A 16,153-nucleotide genomic window follows, 5' to 3' on the forward strand; every position below is an offset into this window, starting at 1 on the left:
AGTTAACGTTAACTAGCTAACTAACGTTACATCACATCTCAGGAGTTGAGAATGAACGTTAACTATGTTGTTACAACACGCTAGCTGGCTTGCTAGTTTGTCTAATAACTAGTTAAATTAGTTTAGCTACTACAGTATTGTTACAAAAATGCTAAACTGTCTGCTGCGGTCTAACAACAAATCACAAGCCAGTTAACTAACTAGGTTTAAAAAAAAACTAACTTTACAGTCATCATTAGTCAGCTAAATTACCAAGTAATTCTGGCTTTCCAGAGGTCTTCAGAATTCCTACCTTCTTTTTTATATATATATCAGCTGATGTAACTACACCACTTTTGGAGGAGGTTGAAGAAGTTCGGGTTTTTGTTGTGGAATTTCCTTCAATCTGGCGATAAATATGCCGCTATTTCCGCAAATTTTCTTTCTCAGTCTGGGATTCCTATTTATTTCAATTTGAGTCGTGGCACTTTGAGCTGGCGAGACGCCGGACAACGGGCCAGTTTTATGCGCTGGGCTCATGTCCCACATAGGTATTCCACAAGATTCCTAATTGGCTAGAATGTACTCGATCATGTAACCAAAAATGTCACCGGTATTTTATTGTGGAATGTGCTTCTGGGAGTTGTAGTTTAAATACCAGTTAAATTGGGATGGTTTATGCAGTCAAAACTCGTTCTTAAAACTACAACAGATGTGGCGGGTGGACCTACCGGAGAGAATGTAGGAATCGTCGTCACTGATTATATTCACGCCCCTTTGTGGACGCAACTTAAATCGAAAAATGTCAAGGTAGCTCTATGCACGTCTGTTTCAAGATCTCTCCGGAGGTGTAGAATTGCTCTGCGGCAAAAGAATAGGATGGAGAAATCCAAGTCAGACATTGAATTATATGGAGAATAGGAATATAAAACAGTCCTATGTCTCTTTGTGTAGCCTATGTCTGATCAGAGAAAGTCATTTTGAAGTGGTGAATAGAATTTTAAAAACGTAAAAAAAAGAAAACGTGACCTGTGGATGTATTTCAAGGCCTACTTCCAAACTCAGTGCCTCTTTGCTTGACATCATGGGAAAATCAAAATATATATATTTTTTTGTAGATCTCCACAAGTCTGGTTCATCCTTGGGAGCAATTTCCAAATGCCGGAAAGTACCACATTCATCTGTACAAACAATAGTACACAAGTATAACAAAAATGGGACCACGCAGCCGTCATACCGCTCAGAAAGGAGATGCGTTCTGTCTACTAGAGATGAACGTACTTTGGTGTGAAAAGTGCAAATCAATCCCAGAACAACAGCAAAGGACCTTGTGAAGATGCTGGAGGAAACCGGTACAAAAGTATCTATATCCACAGTAAAACAAGTCCTAAATCGACATAACCAGAAAGGCCGCTCAGCAAGGAAGAAGCCACTGCTCCAAAACCGCCATAAAAAAAGTCAGACTACGGTTTGAAACTGCACATGGGGACAAAGATCAGACTTTTTGGAGAAATGTCCTCTGGTCTGATGAAACAAAAATAGAACTGTTTGGCTATAATAACCATTGTTATGTTTGGAGGAAAAAGGGGGAGGCTTGCAAGCTGAAGAACACCATACCAACCGTGAAGCACGGAGGTGGCAGCGTCATGTTGTGGGGGTGCTTTGCTGCAGGAGGGACTGGTGCACTTCACATAATAGATGGCATCATGAGAGGAAAATTATGTGGATATATTGAAGCAACATCTTAAGACATCAGTCAGGAAGTTAAAGCTTGGTCGCAAATGGGTCCTCCAAATGGACAATGACCCCAAGCATACTTCCAAAGTTGTGGCAAAATGGCTTAGGGACAACAAAGTCAAGGTATTGGAAGTGGCCATCACAAAGCCCTGACCTCAATCCCGTAGACAATTTGTGGGCAAAACTATAAAAGCCTGTGTGAGCAAGGAGGCCTACAAACCTGACTCTGTTACACCAGCCCTGTCAGGAGGAATGGGCCAAAATTCACCCAACTTATTGTGGGAAGCTTGTGGAAGGCTATCCAAAACGTTTGACCCAAGGATAAACCATTTTAAGGCAATGCTACCAAATACTAATTGAGTGTATGTAAACTTCTGACCCACTGGGAATGTGATAAAAGAAATAAAAGCTGAAATAAATAATTTTCTCCACTAGTATTCTGACATTTCACATTCTTAAAATAAAGTGGTGATCCTAACTGACCTAAAATATAATTTTTACTAGGAGTAAATGTCAGAAATTGTGAAAAACTGAGATTAAATGTAATTGGCTAAGGGCGTATGTAAACTTCCAACTTCAACTGTTTTTATGATATGAGTAATGTAAGATATGTAAATATTATTAAAGTGGCATTGTTTAAAGTGTCAAGTGATCCATTTATTAAAGTGGCCAGTTATTGAGTCTCAGTGTAGGCAGCAGCCTCTCTGAGTTAGTGATGGCTGTTTAGCTGTCTGATGGCTTTGAGATGGAAGCTGTTTTTCAGTCTCTCAATCCCAGCTTTGATACACCTGTATTGACCTCGCCTTCTGGATGGTAGTGGTGTGAACAGGCAGTGGCTCGGGTGGATGTTGTCCTTGATGATCTTTTCGGCCTTCCTGTGACATCGGGTGCTGTAGGTGTCATGGAGGGCAGGTAGTTTGCACCCGGTGGTGCGTTGTGCAGACCGCACCACCCTCTGGAGAGCCTTGCGGTTGAGGGTGGTGCAAGTGCCGTACCAGGCGGTGATACAGCCCGACAGGATGCTCTCTATTGTGCATCTGTAAAAGTTTGTCAGGGTTTTGGGTGACAAGCCAAATTTCTTCAGCCTCCTGAGATTGAAGAGGCACTGTTGTGCCTTCTTCACCACACTGTCTGTGTGGGTGGACCATTTCAGTTTGTCTGTGATGTGTATGCCGAGGAACTTAAAACTTTCCACCTTCTCCACTGCTGTCCCTTCGATGTGGATAGGGGGGTGCTCCCTCTGCTGTTTCCTGAAGTCCACAATCGTCTCCTTTGCTTTGTTGACATTGAGTGAGAGGTTATTTTCCTGACACCACACTCCTATTGCCCTCACCTCCTCCCTGCAGGCTGTCTCGTCGTTGTTGGTAGTCCGTGTAGGTAATCAAGCCCACTACTGTTGTGTCATCTGCAAACTTAAGGATTGAGTTGGAGACGTGCACGGCCACGCAGTTGTGGGTGAACAGGGAGTACGGGAGAGGGCCGAGCATGCACCCTTGTGGGGCCCCAGTGTTGAGGGTCAGCAAAGTGGAGATGTTATTCCTTCGCCACCTAGGGGCGGTCCGTCAGAAAGTCCAGGACCCAATTGCACAGGGCAGGGTTGAGACCCAGGGCCTCCAGCTTGATGATGAGCTTGGAGGGTACTATGGTGTTGAATGCTGAGCTTTAGTCAATGACAGCATTCTTACATAGGTATTCCTCTTGTCCAGATTGGATAGGGAAGTGTGCAGTGTGATGGCGATTGCATCCTCTGTGGACCTGTTGGGGCGGTATGCAAACTGAGGTGGGTCTAGGGTGGCTGACAAGGTGGATGTAATATGACCCTTAGACAGTCTCTCATAGCACTTCATGATGACATAAGTGAGTGCTACGGGGCGGTCGTCATTTCGTTCAGTTATCTTTGCCTTCTTGTACACAGGAACAATGGTGGCCATCTTGAAGCATGCTGAGACAGCAGACTGGGATAGGGAGTGATTGAATGTCTGTAAATACACCAGCCTGCTGGTCTGCGCATTCTCTGAGGACGTGGCTGGGGATGCCGTCCGGGCCGGCAGCCTTGCGAGGGTTAACACGTTTAAATGTATTACTCACGTCGGCCACAGAGAGGGTGAGGCGCAGGCGTTGTTAGTGGGTCGCGACGGTGGCACTGTATTATCCTCAAAGCGGGCAAAGAAGGTGTTTAGTTTGTCTGGAATCGTGATGTCGGTGTCCGTGACGTGGCTGGTTTTCTTTTTGTAGTCCATGATTTCCTGTAGACCCTGCCACATGCGTCTCGTGTCTGAGCCGTTGAATTGCAACTCAACTTTGTCCCTGTACGGGCATTTCACTTGTTTGATTGCCTTGCAGAGGGAATAACTACACTGTTTATATTAAGCCATATTCCCAGACCTCTTCCCATGGTTAAATGCGGTGCTTTGCTCTTTCAGTTTTGCGTGAATGCCGCCATCCATCCACAGTTTATGGTTAGGGTAGATTTTAATACTACATTCCTAAAGAAAATAATTTACTTTTTACTCCATACATTTTCACACACCCAAAAGTACTGGTTACATTTTGAATGTTTAGGAGACAGTAAAATGTTTCAATTCACACTCTTATCAAGAGAACATCCCTGGGTGTTCCTACTGCCTCTGATCTCGCAGAACTCCTAAACAGAGAACATCCCTGGTCGTCCCTACTGCCTCTGATCTGGAGGACTCCCTAAACAGAGAACATCCCTGGTCGTCCCTACTGCCTCTGATCTGGAGGACTCCCTAAACAGAGAACATCCCTGGTCGTCCCTACTGCCTCTGATCTCGCAGAACTCCTAAACATAAATGCTTTGTTTATAAATTACGTCTGAGTGTTAGAGCCCCTGGCTATCCAAAAAAAAAAAACATTTTTTAAATAATGCCGTCTGATTTGCCTAATATAAGGAATGTGAAATTATTTATACTATTACTTTTACTTTGAATACTTAAGTATATTTTAGCAATTACATTTACTTTTGATACTTAAGTATATTTAAAACATAATACTTTTAGACTTTCACTAAAGTTGTATTTTACTGTGTGACTTTCACTTTTGCTTGAGTTGTTTTTTAATAATAAGGTATCTTTACTTTTACTCAAGTATGACAATTGTGTACTTTTTCCACCACTGGTTTCCAGGCAACCGTCTGAATCAGAACTGAAAACCTTGACAACTTGTCTTTCATCTGTCATGCTGAGGTAGAGAAACTAGAGCTGTCTGGCAAAAAAAAGAAGTAAAAAAAAAAGAAGATTTGGAGCAGCGGAGCATTGATGGCACTGCAGATCAGTCAACCAGACTTGGGCTACACAAGAAGGGACCAATTAATCAGATGTATTTAATAAAGGCGTTGTCACAAAGTGCTTTACGGATACCCAGCTTAAAATCCAAAACGCAGAGGCAAAAGCACATGCTACTTTGTCAACAGGGGTAAGGGACATGCTAGCACTACCGGTGAAATCAGGTCAGGGGTCCGGGACATGCAACCGGTGAAATCAGGTCAGGGGTCCAGGACATCCTGGCACGACCAATGAAATCAGGTTAGGGGTCCAGGATGTCCTGGCGCAACCGGTGAAATCAGGTCAGGGGTCCAGGACATCCTGGCGCGACCAATGAAATCAGGTCAGGGGTCCGGGACATCCTGGCGCGACCAATGAAATCAGGTCAGGGGTCCGGGACATGCTAGTGCGACCGGTGAAATCAGGTCAGGGGTCCGGGACATTTTTTAAATTTATCTAGGCAAGTCAGTTAAGAATACATTCTTATTTTCAATGACGGCCTAGGAACAGTGGGTTAACTGCCTTGTTCAGGGGCAGAATTACATATTTGTACCTTGTCAGCTCAAGGATTCGATCTCGCAACCTTTCAGTTACTGGCCCAACGCTCTAACCACTAGGCTACCTGCCGACTCTACACTCTAACCACTAGGCTACCTGCCGCCTCTACACTCTAACCACTAGGCTACCTGCCGACATGCTAGCACGATGTGTGCCAGAAGAGGAAAAAACTTATCCCAGCCATGAAAGGTGCCAGAGTGCTCGGGGGCATTGCTTATGGAACATGTACAAATACAAAAACAAGAAACACGAAAAGCGTACAGACTTTAAACACAAACAAGAGTCATCTACAAAACAAAAAAACAACTCCATGATGCTCCCCTTTGGTGAGGCGTTATTCTGTAACATGTACGCTGGGATTTGGGAAGCAAGTTCAGGGAGTGCAAATGTAATAATAAATAGAACAAGGACGACGAAAAGTGCAAAGACATGAACGGGAGCAGGCGTGACACTTTCTTAGGGACCTGAATGTTGACTGGTTTTCATCAAGCTGCCCGCTCAATGGGAAGCTTCTCACTCTAACCACTGCCTGTAATCGGGTTCAGGTTATTAATCAACCTACCAGGGTGTTTACAAACACTACAGGAACAAGATCATCCACATGTATTGATCACATGTTTACTAATACTGTAGAACTTTGTTCTAATGCTGTATCGGTACCCATTGGATGCAGTGATCACAATATAGTGGCTATATACAGGAAAGCCAAAGTTCCAACAGCTGGGCCTAAAATAGAGAGATGATGTTAAGAGATGATGTTAAAAATATTTGTTGGTCTGATGTGATTAATAAGGAGCATCGACGCTGCGCTTGATGAATTTATGAAATTGCTTCTTCCATTTATTGATAAACATGCACCGGTTAAGAAACTGACTGTTAGAACTGTTAACCCGTTTATATCACACATTTTTCCCAGACATGAAAATATCCAAATCATTTGTCATTAAATAGTACCCACAAAACACCAGTCTTAACGTCAACAGTGAAGAGACGACTCCGGGATGCTGGCCTTCTAGGCAGAGTTCCTCTGTCCAGTGTCTGTGTTCTTTTACCCATCTTAATATTTTATTTTTATTGGCCGGTCTGAGATCCGGCTTTTTCTTTGCAACTCTGCCTAGAAGGCCAGCATCCCGGAGTCGCCTCTTCACTGTTGACGTTGAGACTGGTACAATTTAATGAAGCTGCCAGTTGAGGACTTGTGAGGCGTCTGTTTCTCAAACTAGACACTCTAATGTACTTGTCCTCTTGCTCAGTTGTGTACCGGACCCTCCCACTCCTCTTTCTATTCTGGTTAGAGACAGTTTGTGCTGTTCTGTGAAGGGAGTAGTACACAGCGTTGTACGAGATCTTCAGTTTCTTGGCAATTTCTCGCATGGAATAGCCATCATTTCTCAGAACAAGAAAAGACTGACGAGTTTCAGAAGAAAGTTATTTGTTTCTAGCCATTATGAGCCTGTAATCAAACCTACAAATGCTGATGCTCCAGATACTCAACTAGTCTAAAGAAGGCCAGTTTTATTGCTTCTTTACAGTCTTTTCTGAAAGAGCTGTATAATGGCTATTTTTGCAAAACTCTACACCAAACCAGCAAAACATTATACACTTACTATACAATTCTTGCAAAAGAAAACAATTCTTGCAAAACTCTTCAAACTCTTAAAACATTATTTTTTTAGAGTTAATACAGTACACACAAACCATAATTTGAATAAGCAACAACTAGGCACTGATAGTATAAATGAAAAACACTTGTGGGTTTTTCCTGTGTGCAGGGCATAGCAGTTTGCAATAAAGTATAGTGATAAAGTATAGTCAACTCACATACACACAGGTATTCAAATGTGTAAATTATGGATGTGTATTCGGAACATAACACACTATCAACACAAATAAGGGGGGAAAAATTATTCTCAAATTGTTCAAACACTCCTCGAACAACAAAAGTGCAGTAGGAAAAAAATTAATAAAATGTGGCTTCATCTCATCGTCTTTGTGAGTCTGGCCATAAGACTTCATCCACTTCACATGCGATGTTGTCTTGAGCTAGGCAGCGTGGAAAGTATCGCCCGGAGTGCCGTATCCAGGCCTGGCCATGACCCCTGATCCATGTCTCCACAAGCCTCCTCCATTGCCTGTTGAAGGGGTACGCGTTGATGGGGCTGGTGATCATACACCTTCCAGCAGAGAATAATTATTCAATAGGACTCAAGAACGGAGAGTATGGGGGTAGAGATGAGAAGTGGGTGAACTGTGAACCAATTGTGGACCAGCCCGGTGGAAACTAACATTGTCCCAGATGATAATGTACCTGGGCTGCTCTGGCCCCTGGTCATTAGGGATTAGTCTGTTGTGGAGGGGGTCCTGAAATGTGATAATGTACCTGGGCTGCTCTGGCCCCTGGTCATTAGGGATTAGTCTGTTGTGGAGGGTGTCCTGAAATGTGATAATGTGTGCAGTGGCTGTATGGGCCTAGGATTGCATGATGGTGAAGGACGCCGTTTTGACTAATAGCTGCACACATTGTTATGTTGCCACCACGTCGTCCCGGGACGTTAATGATGGCACGGTGTCCATCGATCAGGGGTCATGATATTTCTGCCGCGGCCCCTTGTTTTTGCAAGGTTGAAACCTGCCTCATTTATTAGGTCATGGTGCACTGCATCTGCTTCTAGCTCCATGACTCTCTGAAAGAGACAAGACAAAACAATGTAGCACAGTAGGAAAAGACAGGGATCAGTCAACATGATGTAGCACCATGCACTTCCACTTCCAGATCCAGTACCAATGATAGGATAGTACAGCTTACCTGCACATATACATATCTCAGTTGTTTTACGACGGTCTGAGTTTCTTTCGAAAAGGACTCTGTTCATCTGCTTCATCCTAATTCTATTGCGTTTCAGCAGACGAGACAGTGCAGAGAGACTCACTCTGTTTCAGTAGACGAGACAGTGCAGAGAGACTCACTCTGTTTCAGTAGACGAGACAGTGCAGAGAGACTCACTCTGTTTCAGTAGACGAGACAGTGCAGAGAGACTCACTCTGTTTCAGTAGACGAGACAGTGCAGAGAGACTCACTCTGTTTCAGTAGACGAGACAGTGCAGAGAGACTCACTCTGTTTCAGTAGACGAGACCGTGCAGAGAGACTCACTCTGTTGACGTTTAGGAATATGGTGTTATCTGCCATTATGTGGTCCTGCACTTCTCTGAGTCTGATGCAGTTATTTGCAATGACCATATTTAAAATGTGGGTCTCCTGCTCTGGGGTGCAGAGTTGACCTCTTCCACCAGATACTGGTTTTCTTGCAGTTCTGTAAAAACATTTGAATTGTTTTAGTGATACTTTCAACCACAGTCAATGTGATTTCATCACTTATTGTGTTCCTGACTCCCATTCCTCTCCCCCGTCCTACTTCACCTCTTCCTTCTCCTCCTCCTCCTCTTACTTCTTCACCCCCTCGTCCTTGTCCTCCTCTTCCCTGTCCTCTCCTTCTCCCCTGTCCTACTTCACCTTACTTCTCCACCTCCTCGTCCTCCTCGTCCTCCTGAAGTTCTCATCCCTCTTACTCTCTGTCCAGTATTGGCCTCCATTGTTGTCCGAACCAAATGTTTACCTGTGTTTTCTTGTTTCCTTCTAGATCGAACCAAATGTTTACCTGTGTTTTCTTGTTTCCTTCTAGATCGAACCAAATGTTTACCTGTGGCCTATTTATAGTCCTCAAGCTCTGATTTGTAACTGAACTCAGTATCTAAAAATGTTTTCACATGCGTCAATGTGGAAAGGCAATTGGCGAAATAGTGTAGCAACATAGAGACCAATGTTCACAGTTTTGCCAGAAGTGTGTTATTAAATTGCAAACTGAGTGTAAAGCAGAGAATGTGCATTCAGTCTGGCACACTTGCTAAATGCATTGGCTACAAGTCTTAATGGTTTCAGAGATAGTGCTTCAAGAATCACTGTTAGTGTTTAAGCATTCAGAAAAAAACTGGAATCAGCACAACAGTTTTCAGCTGTGCTAACAATTGCAAAAGGGTTTTCTAATGATCAATTAGTCCTTTAAAATGATAAACTTTGATTAGCTAACAGAACCTGCCATTGGAACACAGGAGTGATGGTTGCTGATAATGGGCTTCTGTATATCTCTCATAGAGGTAGTATATATATATATATATATAAATATCTATCATAGAGGTAGTGTATGTATGTATGTATATATATATATATATATATATATATATATAAATATCTCTCATAGAGGTAGTATATATATATATATATATATATATATATATATATAAATATCTCTCATAGAGGTAGTCTTTCCTTCCTAGAGTCTGTTGTACTGCTTCTCATCACCCTTTATTGACTTTTCTATTTTTCTTCTGTTGGCTTTAACAGCCCCTCTAATCTCATTTTCTGCTGTCCATGGTTTATCTTGAAGCACTCAATGTGCAGTGGCGCTCTGCATTTCTCACAGGCATAGGTAGTACGTTTGTCACCATGACGACTTCTCTGGAACCGGTGCATCGTGCTGATTGGCCAGTGAGAAGCCTTGTCACATCTTGCCTGATCTTCAACAGTAGCAGCCGGTAGAGATCTCCTTCCGTGGCTCAGTGGTTTCGTGCCAAACTTTTGCATTAAAGACTGTGCCGCTATCCGTGAGGTGAGCAGGTCGATGGTCCCTCCCATAACGTCTCTGTAAAATAAATGGCTGTTTACGAGTCCACTGTTGAGAGACCATGCAAAGATGGGCCACCACTACTTCTTAGACCTGATGGAGATATGGTATCTTGAAACCTGTAGGTCGTGAAGGTCAACACCACCCATGTGCTCATTGTTTCGGTTGATGCATTTTGGTTGTGGGCCTTTGTCAAAGGCACGTCGCTCCTTGTTCCATCTCTAGCCAGCGGTCTCACTGTATTTCTCCTCTATGTTTGTTTCCACTGTGACAGTGTTATTGTCTTTCCAACGGGACAAGTAACTTCTCTCCTTGGGTCAGAACCTCAGAGGTTCCCCGGGGTAACTTCACAAAGTCCTTCCGTGGCTTGAATGGGACATCAAAACAGATGATATTGCCTCGTCGTTTCAGACTTCCCATATACTCTTTTTTTGTCATTACATCCACTGAGTGCAAGCTAAGTGAAGAGGTTGTCATGAAGGAACTTGCAACCTTGAGGCACCTAAGATTGTTCTGCAAGACCCGAGAACAACACTGGGTCCCTGACCCAACCAAGTCCCAGGGAGGAGAGTGTGCGATCCACCATATAGCTCCATGTGATACATGTAACCAATGGATGAGGCAAGGCTCCATAGCTTGTAACTAAACCGGACTGGTTTACCTCTTATGAATTGCTTACGTCCATGTCAGCCATTATATCAGATCATGCTCTCATCCACTGACAGCCATTCCTGAAATGGCATGACTGATTGAGCTGGGAGAAGATGGGCCTAACCTTAAAAAAATGGGTCGTCAGTGATCTTTGTGTTGTCAACCACAGGAACTGAGGTCGTTATTTTTATCAAAGCGATTTCTCCACATTTGCATCTGAAGTGCTTTCATTGTGTACATCACTGTCGAGTGCCCAGTACATGTGTCATCTTGGAACAGAGCTGTACCCAGATGGGATAAGGATCCCATAGAAGGTAAGGAGCTCATCCATACTCAGATACAGTTGCTTGTCCATTTGGTCTGGGTGGAGTAGAGTAGGTTGGACATTTCAAATGGTGATCTCTGTTAGGGTGAGTGGGATACATTTAGTAGGAAAACATACATTGGGTTGGGGGCATTATAACTGAAAAGTAGAAAAATAAATAATTTAGTCACTTTTATGACTGATGGGATTAAATAAATTTAGGTTCCATGGATTGATGAGGAAATGGAAAAAACGTATGGTTTAAGGAGATGGCTAAAGGAGTTGCTAATACAATGCCTTGCAAAAGTATTCATCCCTCTTGGTGTTTTTTCCAATTTTGTTTGTATTTTGTTTGTTGCATTACAACCTGTAATTTAAATATGATTTCATGTAGTGGACACACACAAAATAGCCCAAATTGGTGAAGCGAAATTTTAAAAAATCTAACTTGTTTCAAGAAATTCTAAACATTAAAAACTGAAAAGTGGTGCGTGCATATGTATTCACCCCCTTTGCTATGAAGCCCCTAAATAAGATCTGGTGCAACCAATTACCTTCAGAAGTCACATAATTTGTTAAATAAAGTCCACCTGTGTGCAATCTAAGTGTCACGTGATCTCAGTATATATATACCTGTTCTGAAAGGCCCAAAAATACCAAGGGGGCTGAATACTTTCACAAGCCACTGTATCTGATGCACTACTGTAGCCTTGACATCTTCAAGTTCAACCCAGCAATCCTCAGGAGATCCTGAAACACTTCATTCTTCTCCTGGACCTGTACTGATGAAGCATCCCGAAGCCGACATTAGTGGCTGACCCTGGCCGTAAGCCATTCTCAGAGGGTGTCTCGGGGAGAGTTGGGATGTGCAAAAAACACATTTCCAATTCACACATATGTATAATACACACGTGTACTTGTGTGAAACAGGACAAATATAAGCACCTACTTAAATATTGGTTTATTTTTTTCTGCTCGGCTCTGTTCTGCTCGGCTCTGTTCTGTTCTGCTCGACTCTGTTCTGCTCGGCTCTGTTCTGCTCGGCTCTGTTCTGTTCTGCTCGACTCTGTTCTGCTCGACTCTGTTCTGCTCGGCTCTGTTCTGCTCGGCTCTGTTCTGTTCTGCTCGACTCTGTTCTGCCCGGCTCTGTTCTGCTCGGCTCTGTTCTGCTCGGCTCTGTTCTGCCCGGCTCTGTTCTGCTCGGCTCTGTTCTGCTCGGCTCTGTTCTGCCCGGCTCTGTTCTGCTCGGCTCTGTTCTGCTCGGCTCTAATTTATTCTGTTCTACTTTACTCTGCTCTACTTTACTCTGCTCTGTTCTACTCTACTCTGTTTTGCTCTGTTCTCCAGCTCTGTTTCCTAATTTTTGGCAACACCCTGTGACTCATATCCAGCTCCGAAAAGTTCAACATTGGATGCATCCCAAATGGCACCCACCTGCCTATAAGGTTCACTACTTATGACCAGGGCCCATACGGTTCTGGTCAAAAGTAGTGTACTATATAGGGAATAAGGTGCCATTTGGGATGCAGGTATTGTTATTAGTTCAGTCATTATGTACCCTTAACTCCCCCCTGCTATATACGCAAAGCCTGCTGTTGGATAACTTTTGCAAAAGCTACTAATATCAGAAACAGAACTATAAACATTCAGTGGCCAGTTTATTAGGTACACCTATTGAATACCGGATCGGACCCCCCCCCCCCCTTTGCACCCAGAACAGCTTGAATTCTTCGGGGCATGGATTCTACAAGGTCTGGCGTTTAAAGGTTGTTCAATTGGTATCAAGGGACCTAACGTGTGCCAGAAAAACATTCCTCATACCATTACACAGCCGCCACCAGTCAGTCTGTACCGTTAACACCAGGCAAGATGGGACCATGGACTGATGCTGCTTACGCCCAATCCTGACTCTGCCATCAGTATGACGCAACAGGAACCGGGATTCGTCGGAACCAGGCGATGCTTGCACACGATTCTTGCCATTCTCCTTCAGCTTCTTTCATCAACGAGCTGTATTCGCCCACAGGACTGAAACCTTAGACACTGTCGTACGTGAAAAGCCCATGAGGGCGGCCGTTTCTTAAATACTAGATCCGCCACCACTGGCACCGATGATCATACTACGCTCTTCAGTCACTTAGGTCACTCGTTTTGCCCATTATAACGTTTAATCCCACAGAAACTCAATGTCTCTATGCCTGTCTGACTGTTTTATATCTAGCAAGCCATGTGACTCACTGTCTAAGACCCATCCATTTTCGTGAATGTGGTGGTGTACCTAATAAACTGGCCAGCGAGTGTACTCACATGAAATCCACATGAAGAAATTCATATGAAGTACAGTATTTATGCCCCAGACAACATATAGAGACTTTATGTGGACCAACAAAATAATGATTTCTATCCTAAAATGTTTCTCATCAGCATTTATGTAGTGTTTTCTTGAGTGTAATTCAACTTCTGATCATTTTGTCATGAGCAAACAGTATTATCAATGACGCAAGACATTGCCTAGGCAGGGCACTACAGGGCAGGGCAAACTAACCTGACTATCTGTGGTCGTGAAATACTGGCACAAACACGCAGCACAAGTAAATCATGGCTTCATCTACTGCTACCTTATATTATCCTAGGAAAAAAAACATACTACAGCCTATGTGTCTTTATAGTGTGTTGTGGTATGGTCTGTACAGTTACTCTGTCACGTTTTTTCATTTTCTTCCATACAACACATTCGCACAAAATGGCACTGTGTCGTGAATAGTGCATTCCGACGCAACCATCTCTCTGATGAAGCAAATATTGTGGACGGAGGTTTTTTTTTTGGCCTCTGCAAGACGTGAACGTAGAGGCATATTCAGGTTGCTGGATTACAAAATGACTGGAGTCTAAAAACGGCAGTATTCTTCTAGTTTACCGCTCGTCGTGACCGAGTCCTTTCAGTAGTTGGTTTCACAAGGCTTCTGTTCCAGGTGTATCTATTCAAGCGAGACACTTCACATTTTGTTTCACAAGTCATGCAATTCAATTCAGGAAGATTCCTGAACATCTAATCAAATGGCTACCCAGACTATTTGCATTGCCCCCCTCCCCCTCTTCTACTCTCTGTTTATTATCTATGCATATTCACTTTAATAACTCTACCTACATATACATAATTACCTCGCCACCGGAGCACCCGCACATTGACTCTGTATCTGTACCCCCTGTATCGGTACCCCCTGTATATAGCCTCCACATTGACTCTGTACTGGTACCCCCTGTATATAGCCTCCACATTGACTCTGTACCGGTACCCCCTGTATATAGCCTCCACATTGGCTCTGTACCGGTACCCCCTGTATATAGCCTCCACATTCTCTGTACCGGTACCCCCCCCCCCCCTGTATAAAGCCTCCACATTGACTCTGTACCGGTACCCCCCCTGTATATAGCCTCCACATTGACTCTGTACCGGTACCCCCCCTGTATATAGCCTCCACATTGACTCTGTACCGGTACCCCCTGTATATAACCTCCACATCGACTCTGTACCGGTACCCCCTGTATATAGCCTCCACATTGACTCTGTACCGGTACCCCCCCTGTATATAGCCTCCACATTGACTCTGTACTGGTACCCCCTGTATATAGCCTCCACATCGACTCTGTACCGGTACCCCCCCTGTATAAAGCCTCCACATTGACTCTGTACCGGTACCCCCCCCCCTGTATATAGCCTCCACATTGACTCTGTACCGGTACCCCCTGTATATAGCCTCCACATTGACTCTGTACCGGTACCCCCCGTATATAGCCTCCACATTGACTCTGTACCGGTACCCCCTGTATATAGCCTCCACATTGACTCTGTACCGGTACCCCCCTGTATATAGCCTCCACATTGACTCTGTACCGGTAGCCCCTGTATATAGCCACGCTATTGTTATTTACTGTTGCTCTTTAATTATTTGTTATTCTTCTCTTATCTCAAATACAATTTGAATTAAATTGAACTCCCACTGCACACCCTCATACCAGCATTATGCTCCATTCAGTGTTCATCACATCCATATTGAATGTGGAGCTGAATTGTGCAACATGCCGTGAGAAGAGGGGCATGCCGATAAGACAGGAGACACACAGCTGATCCTAGCATCCTGCTCCCTGTTTCAGATTGCAACGTACCCTCTAATGCTCAGGTCAACAGATGGTGAGAAGAGAGGCATACAGATTGGAGAGAGAGACACAAAGCTGCATACAGGGATCAGCAGCCAGATGCTGAGAACATTCCAGAGTCTTCACCAACGCCAGCCCCAGACTCTGCCAGCCCCGGACACACACACACACACACGGATATAAAAACACACACACTATGCAGTGCACTCCTGTTGACCAGGGCCCATGATGCACTGCCATGAGGTTCTCTTGACCAGAACTCTTTCACATCCTGCCCAGGCCTGGACTGGCAGTCATTACTCTCCTGGACTTCCTGAACTGACTTTACTTCCTGTGGCATAGCCCTGCAGACTACACAAAAGTCTGGATGTGTGTGTGTGTGTGTCATAAATGTACGCAGCCTATCAGGAGCATTGATGGTCATGGTCTGCCATCTGGTACTGATAGATATAGAGCCACGGCAATGCCGAGGAGGAGCTTGGTGCTCTGAAGGATTCAAATTAAAAATCCCCTTTTATTTGTCACATGCGCCGAATACAAAACAGGTCCAGCCAGACCTTACAGTGAAATGCTTAGTTACAAGCCCTTAACCAACAATGGAGTCCAAGAAAGGGTTTGTGTGTGTGTATGTTTGTGTGTCTGTGGATGTGTGTGTGATCATAGATCAGCCAGCTCTTATATCCACGTTAATGGTTGACTTCCATCCAGGTGGTACTGCAGGTTGCTCTTTGGGTCTGTGCTCTGGTAAAAACAGACTGCCACTAAACCTCGAGCTATTTTCAAGTGACACGCTCCAAACACA

At 44.0% G+C, this 16,153-nt stretch overlaps 1 protein-coding gene across 4 annotated transcripts in view; it reads right to left on the bottom strand.

Annotated features, from left to right (window-relative positions):
• LOC110499553 (ribosome-binding protein 1) overlaps nucleotides 1–543 on the bottom strand; it is a 41,844-nt gene extending 41,301 nt beyond the window's left edge. For all 4 annotated transcript variants that reach the window (XM_036956342.1, XM_036956340.1, XM_036956338.1 and 1 more), the window contains exon 1: nucleotides 293–543. The gene's annotated coding sequence lies outside the window, so the exon portion shown is untranslated. The remainder of the gene's footprint in view (nucleotides 1–292) is intronic.
• Between the last annotated feature and the right edge of the window lie 15,610 nt (nucleotides 544–16,153).

The sequence above is a fragment of the Oncorhynchus mykiss genome, chromosome 20, assembly GCF_013265735.2.
Source record: "Oncorhynchus mykiss isolate Arlee chromosome 20, USDA_OmykA_1.1, whole genome shotgun sequence".
NCBI classification, from domain to species: Eukaryota; Metazoa; Chordata; class Actinopteri; order Salmoniformes; family Salmonidae; genus Oncorhynchus; species Oncorhynchus mykiss.